This window comes from Cynocephalus volans, chromosome 16 (genome assembly GCF_027409185.1).
Source record: "Cynocephalus volans isolate mCynVol1 chromosome 16, mCynVol1.pri, whole genome shotgun sequence".
Classification (NCBI taxonomy): Eukaryota; Metazoa; Chordata; class Mammalia; order Dermoptera; family Cynocephalidae; genus Cynocephalus; species Cynocephalus volans.
Genome location: NC_084475.1, coordinates 12,580,981 through 12,599,566, shown reverse-complemented (window position 1 = coordinate 12,599,566; position 18,586 = coordinate 12,580,981). Strand labels below are relative to the sequence as shown.

Here is an 18,586-nt window from a genome sequence, read left to right as displayed (position 1 = left end):
AGGAAAATATGTGACTTGCCACCTGAGGATGCCACTGTGGAAGGTGCAGAGGTGGATTTGAAAAGAAACTGAGACCAAGAAGACTATTATCAAATCCCTGCATCAATCCAGCTCTAAAGTCTCTCCTCCTTGTGGGCTTTCTTATTTCATAAGCCAATAAATCCCTTTACAGTTTAAACCAGCTTGAATCATCTTTTGCTACCTGCAATATACAGAGGCTTAACGGATGTAGGGGATCTGCCTGAATTTTCAATTCCAGAGATAAAAAAATTCCTGAAGTTGTGGTATGGAGTGGAATAGAGTTGAAAGTCCATAGGGATAAAAAGGTCAAGTATGTGAGAAGCCAGAATATTAAAAGTGCTGTTCTTGTCATGCAGGAGAATGGCAGGATTTGGGGTGCAGCAGAAGCCTTGAATCAGGTGACAAATATTTAGAGAAAGAAGATATTTGGTTGAGATTTCAGTGAGCATAGCCACTGAATAAAAAATGATTTAAGATAGCTTCAAAAATATATACACAATGTAGCAATATCAAAGAAATAGAATCATGTTGAAAATGGAGGAAAAGGGAATATGGAGCTTGGGAAGATAGAGTGAAGCCAGGGGCAAGGTCAACACACAAAAAACATACTAGAACATCCTGTATATTTGCCAGAGCTAAGCACATATTGACTATTGGTTTTCTACTTTCTTAAGAACTCAGTCTCCCTGTTTTCTCTTTATATATGAAGTTTCGTAAGGTCAGGCAACTGTCTCAGTTAGGCTGTCCTTTAATTACTAGTTTATATTATTTGCCCAAGGTCAAAGAACTGGTGGTTGAGCCTGATTTTAGAGAGAAGGCTCCAAATTTGCAGCGCCACAGTTTTCACACTAGACTGCATTGCATCTCAAACACAGAGTCATTTCGTGGTAGACATTCTTTTTCCTGGACTGCAGGGTCACAGGAAAACCAAAGAGCTACCGGGATATTTTCATTTGTGACTTTGTACCCTGGTGACTGAGGATGGAAAAGAGTCTGACAGACACAACAGGGCCCTGATGGACCATGTCTGGACAGCCTGAGCCAGGAGAGGAAGCATTCCTGCCCAGCTGCTGCTCTCCAGGGAGGCCCCATGCTAGGGCAGCAAATGTTCTACATGTCAGGATTTAGGTGGTTTGGCAGAAGCATGAGGGGAAAAATGCAACTCGCCAGCCCCCGCCAGACCTAGCCAATCTGTGCCCTTGGTGGTTGAAAGATAAACATCTGGCCACATCCTGTCGATGAGCGATCTCTTTGCCCACTGCCTCAGTTCACCTCCCTACCCATGCCCAACCTGTCTCAAACTCTGAAATCCTCATAAAGTCCAATTCACATTTTATCCAAGAACTCAATATTCAAGTGAGAAAAACATCTTGCTGCAGACTGTGTAGCATGGCAAGAATCAAAGGCAACTTCCCCCTTCTCTCTTTATGGATGCCTTCTTCCACTGGGGAAGGACGGGGGGCTCCGGCGTGGGTTCTTAGTTCCCAAGGTGTGGCCAAGGTTGTTTAGAGGTAGATAAACAACAAAGACAAATTCTTCACTGCTTTTTTCTGGTCACAGAGGTCCTCTTTAGGGACTCTTTGATGGAAAAATGACAGGGCTTCAGAGAAGTGGAAACCTCCCACATTTGTTCTTAAATATCATTGGAATTCCCACGTGTTTGGTGAAAGCTACAGACTTATCTCACAGATGAATGCAGGTGTGCTCATGCCACATAATTTCATGTGACATTTTGGAGAAGAGTCATGAGCCCCTTGAGAAGCTCATGAATGGATCACCAAGGGGATCTAGGACTCTGAGTGAACAATTTCAGTTCTTTTTTGACTATTTCGGACAGCTTGGACACTAGCAACTGGTAGGCTCTAAAAACAGATTGTTGAAAAAGGCACTAGTCTTAAAGAGTCCAGAACCTTAGGTCTGTACACCAGCTCCATGACTTATAGGCTGGGTGACTTTGGGCCAGTCACTCTACATCAGTTTCCTTGGTTTAAATGGGGATAAGATCTGCCCTACCCATCTCATAGGATGTGAAGATCAAATGAGAAATATCTCAAAATTTTTACATAATCTAGAAAGAACAAGATCTGGATAACAGAAAACAGAATCTGAGCTAATTGATGTGTGAAGTTTATTTATAGCATATCTTTCTTGCCCTCACAGAATCCCTTCATCAGGGCCAGTATCAGATGCTGGTTTCCTGCCTCCTTCCAGCCAGGTAAGCTTCCAGGGCATGCACCAAACTCTGGGTCCTCCTTGCCAATTGCCAATTTCTACAGTCTTTATTGCATGTGTCCTGAGTCTGTTGCTAGAAACTGATTCTAAAAAGGAAACTTCTGAAGGTCATAATCAGAAATGTTTCGTTAATGGTGAGATAATGAACTGAGTTCAACATTAACAATTGTTTATTTATAAAGAATGTAAGTATATCAGTGCTAGATACAGCAATTGTGAATTTTCCATAACCTTCCTCCCAACATACACACAAATACACCCAATAAAATAAAGCAGATCTTCTTGAACTAGGCAAGTCAGCACATTATTTTATTTATTTTATTTTTATTTTTTAATATATCTGCTTTAAATCACTGCAGATAGGTACGCACCTGGTTCACAGATATAAAGCTGCTCTGGACCATCATATAGGGCCGTATTATTAACACAAGTTTTTCTAAAACTTCCCACAAAAGAAAAAAAAATTCATCCCCACTCTCTCTTTACGTCTATATTAAAAAATGGGGAGGAGGTGTTACTTGATGCATTTTTAAAATAAAATAATATATAATAATAATTATTATTAAACAGGACTGACAATGCTTTACATCCATATCTTGCACATACGGCTGTTTATACCCATTGTTCTGCACGTTGCTGTATCGCATGTGGCAGGATACAGTGGCAGGCCTGCTGAGCTTTCACTGGGGGAAGAGAAGCCAGCCTGATGTAGGGGACAGAGGAAGAAAAAGACCCCACCCGTTCCTAGTGGAGCTGAGGTGCTGTGAACCCCACGAACCAAAGCCCATCCATCCCCAAGGCGAAAACCGCCTCCCTAGGGAGCAAGTGATTTATGTGCTCCCTAAGACAGGCTGGAAAGTGACTAGAGGAACTATGGGATTTTACGTCTAGACAGGGCGGTGTCCGAGGAAGCCGGTGCTCTCTTCCAATTAATCTGGGGATGCTTTGGCAAATTTTCTTTCTTTTTTTCTTTTTTTAAAAAAATTTTTTACCCTGTGAGGAAATGAGGAGTTTGTTTTTGCCCGTGACAAAATCCATAACCTTTAGGATGTCGTTCGTTGAATGAGCAGGCGGTGTGTATTTTTAGAGCTCACCTCAGGCCCTGTGGATTTCCATCTCACCAGTGAGGAATGAAAGAGGCCGCATGAAAGGAAAGGGGTTAAAACAGGCACAGGTTAAAAGTTTTTTTAACAATTTCATCTTGCCTGAAAGCTAACCAACCCTCTCCGATCTGTGCCCTTGAGCTCCTGGTAGACTGCAGCTCGTTGCCACCAGCAAGGAAAAGGAAGGACAGAGGAAAGGTGGCTTTATCAGTTGTCATCATGGGCTATTAATAGCCACTCCTATTAATCCCTGTCTGAATTTTATTTGATCTTTATTAAATCTTTAATAGCCCTTACTGGAGAATCCAAGTTTTAAGAGCAGAACGTTATTATTATTATTTTTTTCTGTGCAAGAGGGAGGGAAAAAAAGCATCTTGTGCAGTAAAAGTGGAGAAATCTGAGGAGCCCCATTTAAGTGTTTTCTTCTTTTCCTCTGGAGCCCCCATCTCTTCTTCTATGGGCAGCGGTAATGCCATGAGGACGGGGCCAGAAACACTTAAAAACATTTTAAAGTTACCACCGAAAGGAGAAAACGGTACATTTACATTCGTCTTTCTCTGCTTAATGGCATTACCAGAGATGCCTCGTCCCCCTTGGGCCATAAATTGAGACATCACTCAACAGTTGTCCTGGCAAATTTCCCCCAAAAAGGCCACTTATGAAGTGACTAATCGCATTGGAGCCTAATTTACTGAACATTTAAAGCCATTGGGGTGGGGGGGGGGATTAGGAGACTGTGAACCTGGGATATGATCCATTATGTCCCAGTTGGGAACTCATCCCTGCATCCTCCCCAAGGAGACTGGGCCATTTTTTTTTTCTCTCCCATCAAACTGCAGAAATCACTGCCTGGTTGGGTGAAGCTACCATATTACTAGCTTTAAAGTAAGACATGCGAAAGCCCTGGTCTTTCTGGTCTGGAATGGACATTAACTTCTCCCTGGGCAGGTTTAGTAAGAGCACTCTGGTACATTTGAGGTCAAAAAGGAAATGAAGATTATAAATGTTATGTAATATTCATTTTCCCCAAATTTGGATAACCCAGTGACTTAAATCAGGGAGACCTTCATTCTAAACCCTACCCAGAGCTTCCTCATATTTCAGAGCTCACCTCCTGAGCCCCCTCTTTCCCCTGCATACTTTCTGCTCCTGGAAAGGAGGTGGGTTATAGGGAGAGCTATTAACATTTATGTTCTTCTCAAGTTTATGTCATAAAGTAATGGGCCGGACCCTCTTTGTAAGTAGGGAGCAGACAGCTGACTTTCTGGAGAGGTACAGACATCACACTCCTCTTCCCAAGTATCAGGTAGTAATGTAGTTTGCTGGCCACCACCATGTGCCTGTATGTTCTCTTCCCCAGTGCTGTTTGTGGGTCATATGGAAGCTATGCAGTAATCCAAATAGGATTTTAGAAGCTGGGCATGCTTATTTGATGATTATCTACATAGTAGATTTTTATCTCTTGCAAAACCCTTGGGAATACCAGTCTAGGGCTGGCGAATATCTACTAACAACTCCAGATTTAAAGTGATATAAAATAAAAGGAATTTAGTTAAAGAGTGCATCACCTAGTTGTCATGGCTTTCACTTGATACTAACAGAACTGATTGAGACTGAGCTTGCTGGAGCATTAGTAAATCAATTAATATCACAGGGTGACTCAGCCAATCTTTGACACCATCTCTCTGGTCATGGACTGCTCTTTAATTTCTTGCCCCTGGATATTCAGTTTGAGTTGAGGGAAAGTGCAGCATGTTCTATGAGTGATTTCAGCTAAAGAGAAGGGAGAAAAGAAGTGGGGGGAAGGTGGGGGGGAGGAAATAGCTAAGGTGCCAAAGTGTCTATGAGTGTAAAGTCACGTACTTGAGTGCTCTGCTGCCAAGAAGAATTAAAAAATGTGGATGCCTTTATGCAGAATTGACCACATTATGCAAGACAACATAACAAAACTCCTTTGCTAGTATTAAAAGGTCCTTTGAATGTGAAGTTCCTACAAAATGACTAATTCCAAATGAAGAAAATTCTTAACTATTTCTGAAGAACTGAGTTGGTAGTCTCTGCATCATGGTCTCTGCTTGCCTCTCTTGATTAAAATTCTCAATCTAGTTTTTCTAAAGGCATTTCCAAAGACTAAGAAAGTTCATCACAAAGTTTTCTTCCCCATATAGGATTTATTTATTTATTTATTTTTATTTTAACTTCTCAATATGCATTGTAGTTGATTGTCGTGTCCCTTTATCTGTTCCCCTTTCCCCTTCCCTCTCCCCTACCCCCCACTACATCTGTTTACTTGTCTTAACAAGGTCAAGGAATTGTTGTGATTGTTGTGTCTTCTTCCCCCCCACTACCCTTTAAAAAGAGGTCTATAAGGTCTATAATAATGATAAAAGTTAAAGTTAATATTGTATCTTTGAATATGGGATATAAATCAGAAAAATGCATGTATCAACTAATAATCATTTTTATGATGGGCATTGGGGAAAAAGGAGTGTTTTTACTTATCATAAATAATTTTATTTTGTTCAGCAAAAACAATTGTAAAAGACATGATGATGGATAAATTCCCATAAGGCTTAGAGTCTAGAAAAGAGACACAGATGTCCCCCCAAACTTGTCAGGCAGAACAGAATAATATATCTACTGTAGGAACACAGAAAGAGGAGAGCTTAAAATGATCACTTATTGACACTGTATTTTAAATCATAACCATAAATTACAAAAATTACTTATCAAATGTCAAGAAATAAAGTACTTATTGAGTGGCTCTACTGAAATGACTTCTACAAGTCATGTGATTGGTCGCTAGGCCATTCAGAACATGGGTTCTGTTATCTGGTTTAAGTCTGGGCTCTGCCACTTATTAATTATGTGACCATGGGCAATTTATTTTAGATATTTTTGCCTCAGTCTCCTCATCTCTAAAATGGGAATGATTACAGTACCTATCCCACAGGGTTGTTCTGAGGCTTAAGTGAGCTCGTACTGGCAAAGTGTTTGGGACAAACAAGAGTTTAATGCATTAATTATCACTGCTAACGTTATCATCTCAGCATAAGTATAATGAATGATTTCCTGCTTTGGATATGTAAAAGAGCAGCAACAACTACCAAACCCAATAAAAATTTGTGAAGAGTCTGCAGATGGATTCTGAATATTGTCAAATCTGAATAAGGCCTAATGAATACATACTGATGACACATGAACCTTTTGTATAATGATAATGAATGCAGACAGAGTAATGTATAAACAGCAGGAAGCCAAGAAAATGTCAATGTGAGATTTGCTCTTGTTTAAAGGATAGACCAGTAGCTAAATTATGAAAAAGGCCCTTTCTCTGCCTCCCCTCTTTCTTCCTACCAATCTCCTCTCTGCTCTATTTCTTTTTTTGTCTGTATTCTCTCAGTGAGGGATTTGAAGACATGCTTTCAAGGTACTGTAACAAGCTAACAGTCAGGCAAACAAGACATTACCAAGCAGAGTAGAAGTTAAGCAAAATATGTGCTTGTAGGGTGTCCATTACAGTAGGAGTGGGGTGCAGGAAGTCAGGGCAGGATTTGCAGTGGATGTGATGTTTGGGCTAAGTCTTAAAGATGAGGAAGGATTGAGCCTTTAGAGAAAATGGTACAGAAAAGAAAGTTTGATTAGATCACCACCATTGTCGAATATGTTGATACCTATTCAAACATCAAGCTCTGTTCATGTGTGATAATGTGGCTTTCTCATATCACTCTTGACAAGGAGATAAAGACTTCGATCACTCTAGCTAATGAGGATTGAAGTGATTATACAGTGTCACTGTCAAATTTTATTACAAAGGGAAATGACATGAGAGAATTCCTTGGAAATTTCAAGGCAAATAGGACCGCAGCATATTCCTGTTTCATCTACCACCAATCCTTAACTTCATCTTTGTGTTCTACTTACATAAAAGCTTTTATTTTTTAAAAGGTAACGGTCCCAATTGGAGATTTATAAGCTGGAAAGAGTTCCTCTCCAAAGCAGACATGAGGAGTTGAAGTATTGAGAGTGGATTGAGTTTAAGTGCTTTTAGTGTTTATTTGAGTAAAACAGGTCCACTTTTCGTGCGTTTACCTAATAGCATTTCAGAGAAAGACTAGAAAGTTTATAGCAGAGAGAAATCTTACTTATTGAGGGATTTGTGTGACAGGCAGTCACTGAATCAGACAAAATAAATTAACAGAAATTTAATTAGCTTGTATCATTCTTGTCAAAACTGACAACTAAAACATGGAGAAAAGATCATGTTTTCTCCAGAGAATGTTTTCATTTTTTTCCTCATCTGAAAAGAAACTTTGACTTATGCAACTATTTATAGAATTTACATGAACTGCTGTTTCCTACATTTCAGGAAGGTTCAAGAGTTAAGTCACAGATGAATGGGGGTCTTTCTCCCCATGCTCTTGACCGGGGTCTCTAGAGCTACTTGTTTGCTTCTGTGCATCTCTCAGCTGCAGTTTGCTTTCTGACCCAGTCTTTCTTTTACAGAGTTTACAGAGTTTCTGAATAAGAATAGGACTTTCACCAACTCAGTAGTTATCACAACTTTCACTTTCTTGCTGGTGCAAAGAACCCACCAGCAATTGTTGCAAGGTGATTCCTCAAGTCATTACAATCTACCAATCACTTGACTTGGGAACTACCCATCTTTGGGGCCACCCAGGGAAATCGCTGCCTCCCCTGCCCTTCCTCTGTCACACTAGTGATACAGTAGAGCAGATCCTGGGGCTGCCTACAAGGCCCGCAGATGCTGATGCTGTCACTACTTGCACTAGAAAAGTCCTCTTAGGAGGTCACGTGATAGTTCTCTACGCTTTCAATCTTTTGGATCAACAAACATTTGTGACTAGTCTGGAAGTCATTCTTTGCAACAGAATGAATGGAGAAGTTAAAATGCTTACTCCCATAGAAACAAACCTATATAGAGTAAGTCATGCTAAAACATTTCTCCAAACTCCTGAGCACAACATGCAGTGCAGGCATAGGGTAGCTATCTGGATTAAGGAAAGTCACAATAGTAACAGTTAGCATTTGCAAAGTGCTTATGTTAGTTTTTGCAAAGTGCTTACATAGTATTAGGTGTTTGCTAAGTATTTTACATACAGCAATCTTAGAAGCTAATTTCTATTATTAATATCTATATTTTGCAGATGAAGAAACAGGAGTTTAGAGGGATTAAATAACTTGCCCAAACTAATACATTTAGAAAGTGATAGAATGTGGGTACGTCTAGTTCCCATCCTATCTTCCTCTCACTTCCCGCTTGAGTTGGTCGCATATGATTTCATTTTCATATAGAGGTGACAACCTTAGGCGGACCATTGTCACTTGGATTCTCCCATCCTCTACAGGGGGCAAAAATAAACAAATAAATAAATAAATAAACCACACTTTCTTTATAAACACTCCACAATCAATGATTCTCTACTAGGGTGAGTTTCTTTCCGTCTCAGGGGACACTTGGGGATATCTGAAGATATATTTGGTTGTCACTATTGGGGCAAGGGTGCTACTAGCATCTAGTGGGTAGAGGCCATGTATGCTGTTAAACAGTCTGTGATGCACGGGGCAGCCTCCACAACAAAGAATTATCATGTGCAAATGTTAATAGTGATGACATTGTGAAACCCTGGTATAAGTGAAAGTAACACGTGGTATTTAAAACACATCATCTAGAGAAAACATTTAGATTTTAAGTGAACTGTCTATCATGCTACTTTATGATGCTAAATCCATCATGAGTATAAAACTTATTTTATGTGTTTTTTTATTGTATGTAAAGTTTGGTTCCAAGGTACCCATTAGTTAGCTTTGCCTCCTGAGAGATACCATCAACTCTTCAGGGAAGGGTCCAAACATTCTATTCACTTGTGATCACCATGAGCCCAGCAGAATCTCAGATCCATAATCAGTACTTCTGGTTGGAAACAAAACTTATTTCTAATCAGAGGTAAAGCAGCCATGGTTTGTAAAATGTCCAGGGGATTTTGGAAGCCGTGCTTTTTGGCAAATGCCACTGAATAAAAAAGCATCTCATTTATATAGTGTAGGGTAGGCTGCAGGGTGGGAAGGGGATGACTTTTTACAGAAAGTTCTAGAAACACCAAGAGTATTTTATATATATGTTAAATAATGATCAATTCTATACACAGGAGTAATAATCTTCAGTGAAACGATGCACCCGGAATATGTAGTTTCTCTAACAAAATGACATACACTTTTTCCCATTTTCTCTTCTCTCACTTTTTTTTTTCCTCTTTCTCCCCTTTATGGAGAAATATTGAGTGAACATTTACTTAGCAATTAGGACTTCATGGCAAAACTTTCAAAGCTGTGCTGGGCAGAGAGTCAAAACCTACATTTGGTGGTGAGGTTTTAAGTGCCCACAATGAACAGCAGTCTGTATAGTTTTCTCCTTTCCTCACTGGGTGGCTTTAATGCCATTTCTAGAAACAAAAGGATGACTATGGGGGATTAACAGGAAGAACCTGTCTGGGAGAATTTTGTTCTCAGATTTTATTAGAATTTCTACTATTTTGGGTCAGTCAGCATTTCCATTATTTAGAGACACCCCCACTTGGGTGGTGATTATATGGAAAACAGCAGCAAATGCCAAATCAACTCAAAACCCTGTGTGTATTTCTAGACAGTGATGGCTGCTCCTGGGATTTTCTTACTCCACTTTTAGTCTTCATTTTCTTCGTGAACAAGAAAGTGAACTGGGATGGCTTTGCATTTCTTTTTCTTTTTCTTTTTTTGGTCCTGTCTTGACTCCTTTGTTGACCTGCATCTGTTTTATCTACTGTGTGGACTAGACACAGATGATGTTTGATCCTGAGTTGATTTCATTTATTGAAAACAAAAAATCAGACTTTGTCACTCAAAAATTATGTGTCCTAGAAATGCAAACTAATCTGGAAGTAGGCCTGTGTGGCTAGTCCCCAGACAAAACTTTTGTCCCCAGGCAAAAGTCTCATTTGGTATTACTTTTTCATGATTGCTACTTCATTCCAGAGGTCTTTGTGGCCAGCACAGCCTTGAGCTAGAAAGAATCATCTAGTTTAAACTTCTCAATTAACAGAGGTGGAAAGAGAGGTCTATATCTGCCCAAGGATACCAGAAATTAGCAGTCAGACTGCGATTAAATTCCCAGTTCCCTGTCTCCTCTCAGAGAAGGGTAATGATCATTTCAGAAGGATGCATTTGAAAATGTTCATTCATTGGATGGGAGGTCCTTCCAAGTCTAAGAAGTTATGACTCTGGGAAATGACTTCTGGCCTCTTTTCTCCTCTGCAAAGTTTACACTCCTTGATTGATCAGCTCTTGGCTGCTGTCATGCTGAAAATAGTCACCTGTAGACATCCACTTTTTACTACATATGCCTGGAAACATCTAATTTATTCACCTGCTATTAACTCCATTTGTATTTTGCACCAGGCATTAGAAATAAAGCAAAGAACAAAACCAACAGGAATGTTGGATTTCACAGAGCTTAGATTTTTAGCTCATTTATTTTTATTTTATCTATCTATCTATTTATTTATTTATTTATATTTTAATATTTTATTTTATTTTGTCAATATATAATGTGGTTGATTATTGTGGCCAATTAATGAAACCTCCATCCCCCCTCCCTCTCCCCCCTCCCTCCCAACAATGTCCTTTCTGTTCACTTATCATATCAATTTCAAGGAATTGTAATTGTTATGTCTTCTCTCCCCCCTCCCAATTTTTTTTTGTTTATTTATTTATTTATTTTTAGTTCCCACAAATAAGTGAGAACATGTGATATTTCTCTTTCTGTGCCTGACTTGTTTCACTTAACATAATTCTCTCTAGGTCCATCCATGTCATTGCAAATGGCAGCATTTCATTCATTTTTATAGCTGAGTAGTATTCCATTGTGTAGATATACCACATTTTCCGTATCCATTCATCTGATGATGGACATTTGGGCTGGTCCCAACTCTTGGCTATTGTAAAGAGTGCCGCCATGAACATTGGGGAACAGGTATACCTTCGACTTGATGATTTCCATTCCTCTGGGTATATTCCCAGCAGTGGGATAGCTGGGTCATATGGTAGATCTATCTGCAATTGTTTGAGAAACCTCCATACCATTTTCCATAGAGGCTGCACCATTTTGCAGTCCCACCAGCAATGTATGAGAGTTCCTTTTCCTCCGCAACCTCGCCAGCATTTATCGTTCAGAGTCTTTTGGATATTAGCCATCCTAACTGGGGTGAGATACTATCTCAGGGTGGTTTTGATTTTCATTTCCCGAATGCTGAGTGATGTTGAGCATTTTTTCATATGTCTGTTGGCCATTCGCATATCTTCCTTAGAGAAATGCCTACTTAGCTCTTTTGCCCATTTTTTAATTGGGTTGCTTGTTTTTTTCTTGTAAAGTTGTTTGAGTTCCTTGTATATTCTAGATATTAATCCTTTGTCAGATGTATATTTTGCCAATATTTTCTCCCACTCTGTTGGTTGTCTTTTAACTCTGTTAATTGTTTCTTTTGCTGTGCAGAAGCTTTTTAGTTTGATATAATCCCATTTGTTTATTTTTCCTTTGGTTGCCCGTGCTTTTGGGGTCGTATTCATGAAGTCTGTGTCCAGTCTTACTTCCTGAAGTATTTCTCTTATGTTTTCTTTAAGAAGTTTTATTGTTTCAGGGTGTATATTTAATTCTTTAATCCATTTTGAGTTGACTTTAGTGTATGGTGACAGGTATGGGTCATTTAAAAATGATAACTCCTTGAAGCCATCAAATCCAGATTCCACATGACTATCTACATAATGGTGGAGTTTTAAGCATGGACAGAAAATAAAAAAAAAAATTAGGGTAGGTGTATTGGCTTCCCAGGACAACCAGCAAAGAACCACACACTGAATGGTTTCATTACCAGCCCTGGACGTCCAGGGGCCATATGGTCAGCCTCAGGAGTAGGAAACAGAATGGAAGAGAGAGCAATACCATATGGGCCACCAAATCCATTACTAAGTTCTGTTCCTGATTGTGGGAAATATATAGGCAGGAAGACATATAAAATATCCAAATTATACATCATATATACCTATGCATGTATATTACTGCAAACCATTACATGACTTCTAACACCAAATGGAAAAGGCTTTACGTTATACTACACAGAGTAGTCAATCTATAGCAGTTTAATTTTTCACCCCCTGAGGAACTTTCAAAAAGAGAACAAGTAGGTATTCATCACTTGTAGTTCAACTTTCTGAAGGCAAGAGCTGAATCAGATACTCTTTAAAAAGGAGAGCGAGACAAGAGACTTTTACTGTATCTATAATATCTCCTCTTTTGTAAAGACTGAGAAGAAAATGGAAAAAGACTAAGATGTGGCAAAGTTAGTGGGAGGTACACAAGCATATATTGTTATTCACTACATTTTTCTGTATGCTCGAAATATTTTGCAATTTTAAAATAATAACAACAAAAATAAAGCAGGACTAGGAGCCAAGAAATTAAGGACAGTGATTGTCACTTATTTTCTTTTTAGGAATTTAGGCTGTAAAGTGAAGACAAAGAGGTATGAGTAGAAGATGCCCAGGGTTAGTCAAGATTTCCTGCCCGCCCCCGCCCCCAGCTTTATTGAGTTATAATTGACAAATAAAAATTGAATATATTTACCGTGTACAACCTGCTGTTTTGATACATGTATACATTGTGAAATGATTACCGCAAACCAGCTAATTAACCCTCTCATCACCTCATATAATTTGTGTGGGTTTGTGGTGAGAACATTTAAGATCTACTCTCAATAAATTTCAAGCATGCAATACAGGACTGTTAACTATATTCCACCTGCTGTACATTAGATCCTAATAACTCAGTCATCTTATAACTAAAATTGTGCGCCCTTTGACCAACATCTCCCCATCACCCCCACTTCCCCAACCCCTGGCAGCCACCATTCTAATTCTACTCTGTGTTTCTCAAGTTCGACTTTTTAGATTCCATGTATGAAAGATACAGTTTTTGTCTTTTTCTGGCTGACTTATTTCACTTAACATAATGCCCTTAAGGTTCATTCATGTTGTTGCAAATGGCGGGATTTCTGTCTTTTTTAAAGCTGAGTAATATTCCATTGTGTGTGTGTGTGTGTATGTGTGTGTGTGTGTGTGTGTGTGTGTGTGTGTGTGTGTGTAAACACATACACACCACAATTTATCCATTCATTTGTCAACAAACACTTGGGTTATTGCCCTGTCCTGCCTATTGTAAGTAGTGTTGCAATGAACATGAGAGTACAGATACCTCTTCAAGATACTGACTTCATTTCCTCCAGGTACCAACCAAGAAGTGAGACTGCTGAAGTATATGGTAGTCCTATTTTTAATTTTTTGAGGAAACTCCATACTGTTTTTTTTTCTTTTCCAAGTTGAATGGAGAACTGTTCATGATTATAGTTTTTAAAGAGGAAATCAAGTAAAAATAAAAGCTTGAAAACACAGGATATAGAGGGGGACATGAATGGAAGAAGGTTCCCAGCATCACAGGAGAAAATATATCAAAAGCTTAAATGGCAGAAGGTGCCATGGTGGCACTGGAGATGTGAAATTAAATGAACCAAGTATGTTTTATCACCATGGAGATCTTAGAGTATCATCTGATCACCAAGTTCATATGTATTCTATCTCAGAGGCATCTACTGGACAAGGAAACAGTCTCTCAATTGAGAAATTTAACCAAGGGATGCTCTAAACATGTTGTTTCACTGCCGGCCTCATCTGAAGACAGATATTTAAATCATGATGGAGAGGAAGATAGTAATTTTTGTTCAATTGTGTAAACTTTCCAAGTATCTCAGTGAGACGTAGAGAGAACCCAAAGGAGCTGCAAGTGAGTAAATTTTGGCAAAGATAACACTCGGGTTCACTTTCTCATCTGTGTTCCCCCCAGATCAACCCTCACACCTCTGAAGACTGGCCTGAAAGCCTTAAAACTGATTAGATGAAAGATGAGTCAAACAATGATTTTAAAGAACTCTGCGCTGGTTTTTCCAAAAGGTGAGAAAAAATGGAACCAAGGAAGTGTCAGAAGAAAGAAAGACACAAAAGGCCTCAAACAGCACTCAGAGAAAAAGCAAATTAAAAAGGACTAAACAACCTGCTATCAAGAGCAAAACACTTCAAGGTCCTGCATAGAAGAAACCTCCATCTGGCAGCCAGGCCCTGAGGACTAAAAAGCAAGGTGCAACCGAGTTCCAAGAAAGAGAACCGACTCTCACTGTGAATGGAGGGGGAGGTGGCCTTGCTCCTGCTCCGGATCAGCCTGTGCTCCGGGAAAGAGCACAGAGCGCCTGGACAGAGTGCTCCCAACAGTGGCTCCCAGCCCCCTCCTTCCTGTCTGACAACAGTGGTGCCATGTCCCTACAAACCCGTCATGGCCCCTACAGTGAATGCTGCAGTTCATGAAAGTAGACCCCGAGCATTTGAAACAGGCTTCTGAAGAGTGCTCCCTCAAGGCCACACTGGAAAAAAAATGTCCCAGTGGGCCCTCAAGAGGAGATGATGGTGGTGCAGGGGTATGGGCCCCAGTCCCTGCAACAGAGAACGGTGCCGTGGTGGCCTTGGCCCCGCAGCAGGAGTTTAGACGGGATAGGGCTTCTGCACAAGATGATAGCCTGGAAGAGAAGCAGTTGTTCTTTTGACAGATCTGTCAAAAGAACCTCTCCGCTTCGTGACACCAAGAGAGCAGCACGTGACCAGGTGCTTGGATGAGTCTGAAAAGGTGCTGAGACTTTCCCTACCTCAGATCCCTGAATGCCCAATTTGTGGCGAACTGTTTCTCATCTTAAAGAGCAGAATCAGTCACTTGAAACAGTGTGCAGGAAGGCCGGGGGGCACCAGGCAGCTCAGGCCAAGGCAGGTGGCCACCCACCTGTGCCCAGTTTCAGCAATCACACCAGAGGATTGTAACAGGAAAGTGCCACTAAAAAGAAGGGACTATGGAGGAGGGGAAGGTGGACCAGCTTGAGGCGCCGCAAGAGGACCTGCCGGTGGTGGTGGCTCTGTCCCCATCCAAGATGGAGCAGAGTGCAGCTGTGCTGGTGCTCAGACTGGAAAGTGCTTTTTCTGAGAAGACGAGACTCTGCTCAGAGAAGAAATGTTGCAGGAAGAAGCCCCCGGCTGCTCCCCCTCCCCACCCTGCAGCTGGTAGTCCAGGGCTCCAAGACCACAGGTAGACAGAGGATCATGTGTTCCTGCTCCTTTCAGGGGAAGTGGAGTTGTTCAGCACACCACCTCTTCCTGACAGCAGGATTTTGAAGGAAGAGTTGGAAAAAGCAGGTGGTGTCTGCAACCACGTGAAGGGAAGTGGCCCTTGCTGTGGAGAACAGTGCCCTGACTGGAGCCTGGGCCCTGGAGTCCTTCTACGTGCCCAGCCTGGTGCTCCCCTTGCGCCCCAGTGGCCCGCCAAGAGTCTCACACCAGAGCCCGCACTGCTACTGGTGCCACCTGAGCAGACAGATCCAAGCGTGCGAGGACCACCTGCTCTCCACAGCAGCCCCCCATGGGCTGTGGCTCTAGTGACCCATCGCCATCCTCCAGCCAGAGGTAGCACAGGCCCTGCAGGACCTGGCAAACCTGGCAGTGCAGTGGCTAAATGCCAGTGGGTGGCCTCACAGTGGAGGCCTGTCTAGCTCAGAAGGGGCTGCAGGGTTGGATTTGGTGCCCAGCAGCCTTCCACTGACCAGATTTGTCCTGCTACCCGAGGAGAAGCACCTCGAGAGCAGCGGCCACCCTTCGCTCCCCCTCAGGTTAGGCTGCTGGTTGTCAAGTTCAGTGCCATGGTCAGTAACCAACACATGAGCAACATGCAGTTACAGATGGACAGCGGGGAGCTGCTGCACACCCTCAAGTTTGTGCTGTGTGCTTGATATCCACTCCTGACGCAGCATGTAAACAACGAAGACTTCCCTGCTGCAGCAGACGGCGACCTGACCCAGCATGTCCTGCTGAGTGACGTGAGCACCGAGGCCACCTGTGGGTTCCTGAGCCACCTCTACTCCACAGACACCAGCCTTTGTCCCCGCGTGGCCCCTGCCCTGAGCTCCATGTCCCTCAGGTTTGGCACGAGTGATCTTGTTCACCTGTGCAAAAAATAAGTCCTTTGTGTGGGATTCAGACAACGAATGACAGGAGAAGCAGGTCTAGAATCATGAAAGCAGAACAGAGCATTTCCAAGCCCTCTTGAGGTCAATGTGGGTAGATGAAGAGGAGGAAGCAGAGACCATGTTGAAATCCAATGGTCATGAAGAAGACAGAGAAAAGGTGGATGCAGCAGAAATGGAAGACATTCACGAATTTGCAGCTACTCAGCAGAAGCTGCTCCAGGTGGGCAGAGCATCAGACAGTGATGAGGACACTAACCAGCTTGGAAAGGACAGTCCAGTGCCTGGACATGTGCTAGTAAGTGACCAGGGTGACAAACAGCTAGAAACGGCGGAGCAGATGGAGTCACCTGGGCCAGGAAGAGAGGTGGCTGCAGCTACCTGGGAAAATGTGCAATGGTGCAGTCTCCTGCCACTCCAGGGCCAGCGCTCAGACGCTGCAGGGCAGAAAGAAAAGGAAGCTACTGTTTGCCCCTGGTCGATCTCTATGATTATGAACAGCCCTTTCCATCAACTCAAGGAGAATTCTCTGAACTGTCCCAAATAACTAGTGATCACAAAGAACAAAGTGACACTGGCAGGGAAAGGGGATAGAGGTTTCCCATCCAGCAGACACCTCCACCACAGCCGCACTGCTTTCTGTCCCAATCACCCACTGGTGGGAGTCCCAGCTGGTCACATCTTCAATCTCATCATGCAATTGATTTGTCCCCATTAATGACCCAGTCGCACAGTGGAGTTTCCAGGGTGGGCTCCCCAGACTCACCATCTCTCGCTGTACTGTCAAAGCAGAAGAGGGACAGTAGTGTTCTTGTATTATCTAAAGAGCCAGGCCACCAGAAAGACAAAGAATGTGGGAATGCAAAATCAAGGGGGTCTTGATTTCCCCAGAAAAAGCTCTGTCCATTGACCTAACCCAATCAAATCCTGACGACTTATCTGAGTTTTAGATCTCAGAATCCTTCATCCAGCGTGAACAAAGAAGATGAAGTTATCCTTTCATTGGATTCAGACGAAGAGCTGGAGCTAGAAGAAACCAAAGTCAAGTCAGTTTCTAATGATCCCCCAGAAGAAAGGAAAGTTCTAGAAATTAGCCCCAAATCCTCTGAATGTTTTCAGTCATTGACGTCAGTGCAGGTCAAGAACACTCCCAAAACCCACTGAGAAGAGAAGCCCAACTGCAGCGGGAAGAGGAGGAGGAATAGTTGGAGAGTCAGAGCTCTTGGGGATGCAGGGGTGCCCCCTGGCTGCTCTGTGGCCACGATCATGATGGTGGCCTCCACAAGGAGCTCATGGCTTGTGCCAGCCACCCTGCTGGCCAGCAGAAGCTGTGACTCTTCATCCCAGATCCAAATCACAAGCCTCAGGGACAGGATTCTGGCAGAGGAGAACACCCCGCACACACCCAGGGACCCTGTGGGAAACAGGGAAGTGAGTGATGCCACACAGAAGTGTTCGGTGATCATGACCCAGACGCCATCGGCCTGCCATGCCCCTGTCACTCCAGGAGCTTCCAGCCGTAGACAGCCGGTCTACAAAAGCCCTTCTAGGCCCTGCCCCAGCTGTCACCAGTGCTCTTCTCCACTGGCTCCCTGTCCCATGAGGGGACCCCCACCAATCTCCCCCAGTGGTTCCAGAAGCCCTTGTAGCCTGAGTTGGGCCTGCCAGATCCGGCCATGTCAAGGAAAGTGTTGGAAGTTGAGGACAGTGAGAATGAAGACAGTGAGAATGTCTCCATCAGGCAGACAGCAGCCACCAGCTGGACAGAGACCCCCAATTCCAGTTGACGATTGCTGTTGGCAGGTGGAGCCCCTCTCACTGATCCCAATTGACCACTTGAACTTTGAGCACACAGGACCCAAGCACCAGCAGTCCCAGCAGCAGAGAGAGGGAGGCCTGGACAGTAGGAACTGTCACTCCCCAGGACTCCTGGGCACCACCTCCATCTGAGCAACTGCGCCACCGGAGAAAACCTCACGAGAAATCGTCATGGGCCAGCTCCCCAGAGAGCAGTAGGGAGAGGTTTTGAGTTCAGCTCTGTGAGATGACTGAGGTGGAGAAGAGAAGTCT

General features: G+C 42.5%; 1 pseudogene; it reads left to right on the top strand.

Annotated features, from left to right (window-relative positions):
• Window positions 1-18,586, top strand: part of LOC134364446 (structure-specific endonuclease subunit SLX4-like) — a 167,701-nt pseudogene that overhangs the window by 148,183 nt on the left and 932 nt on the right.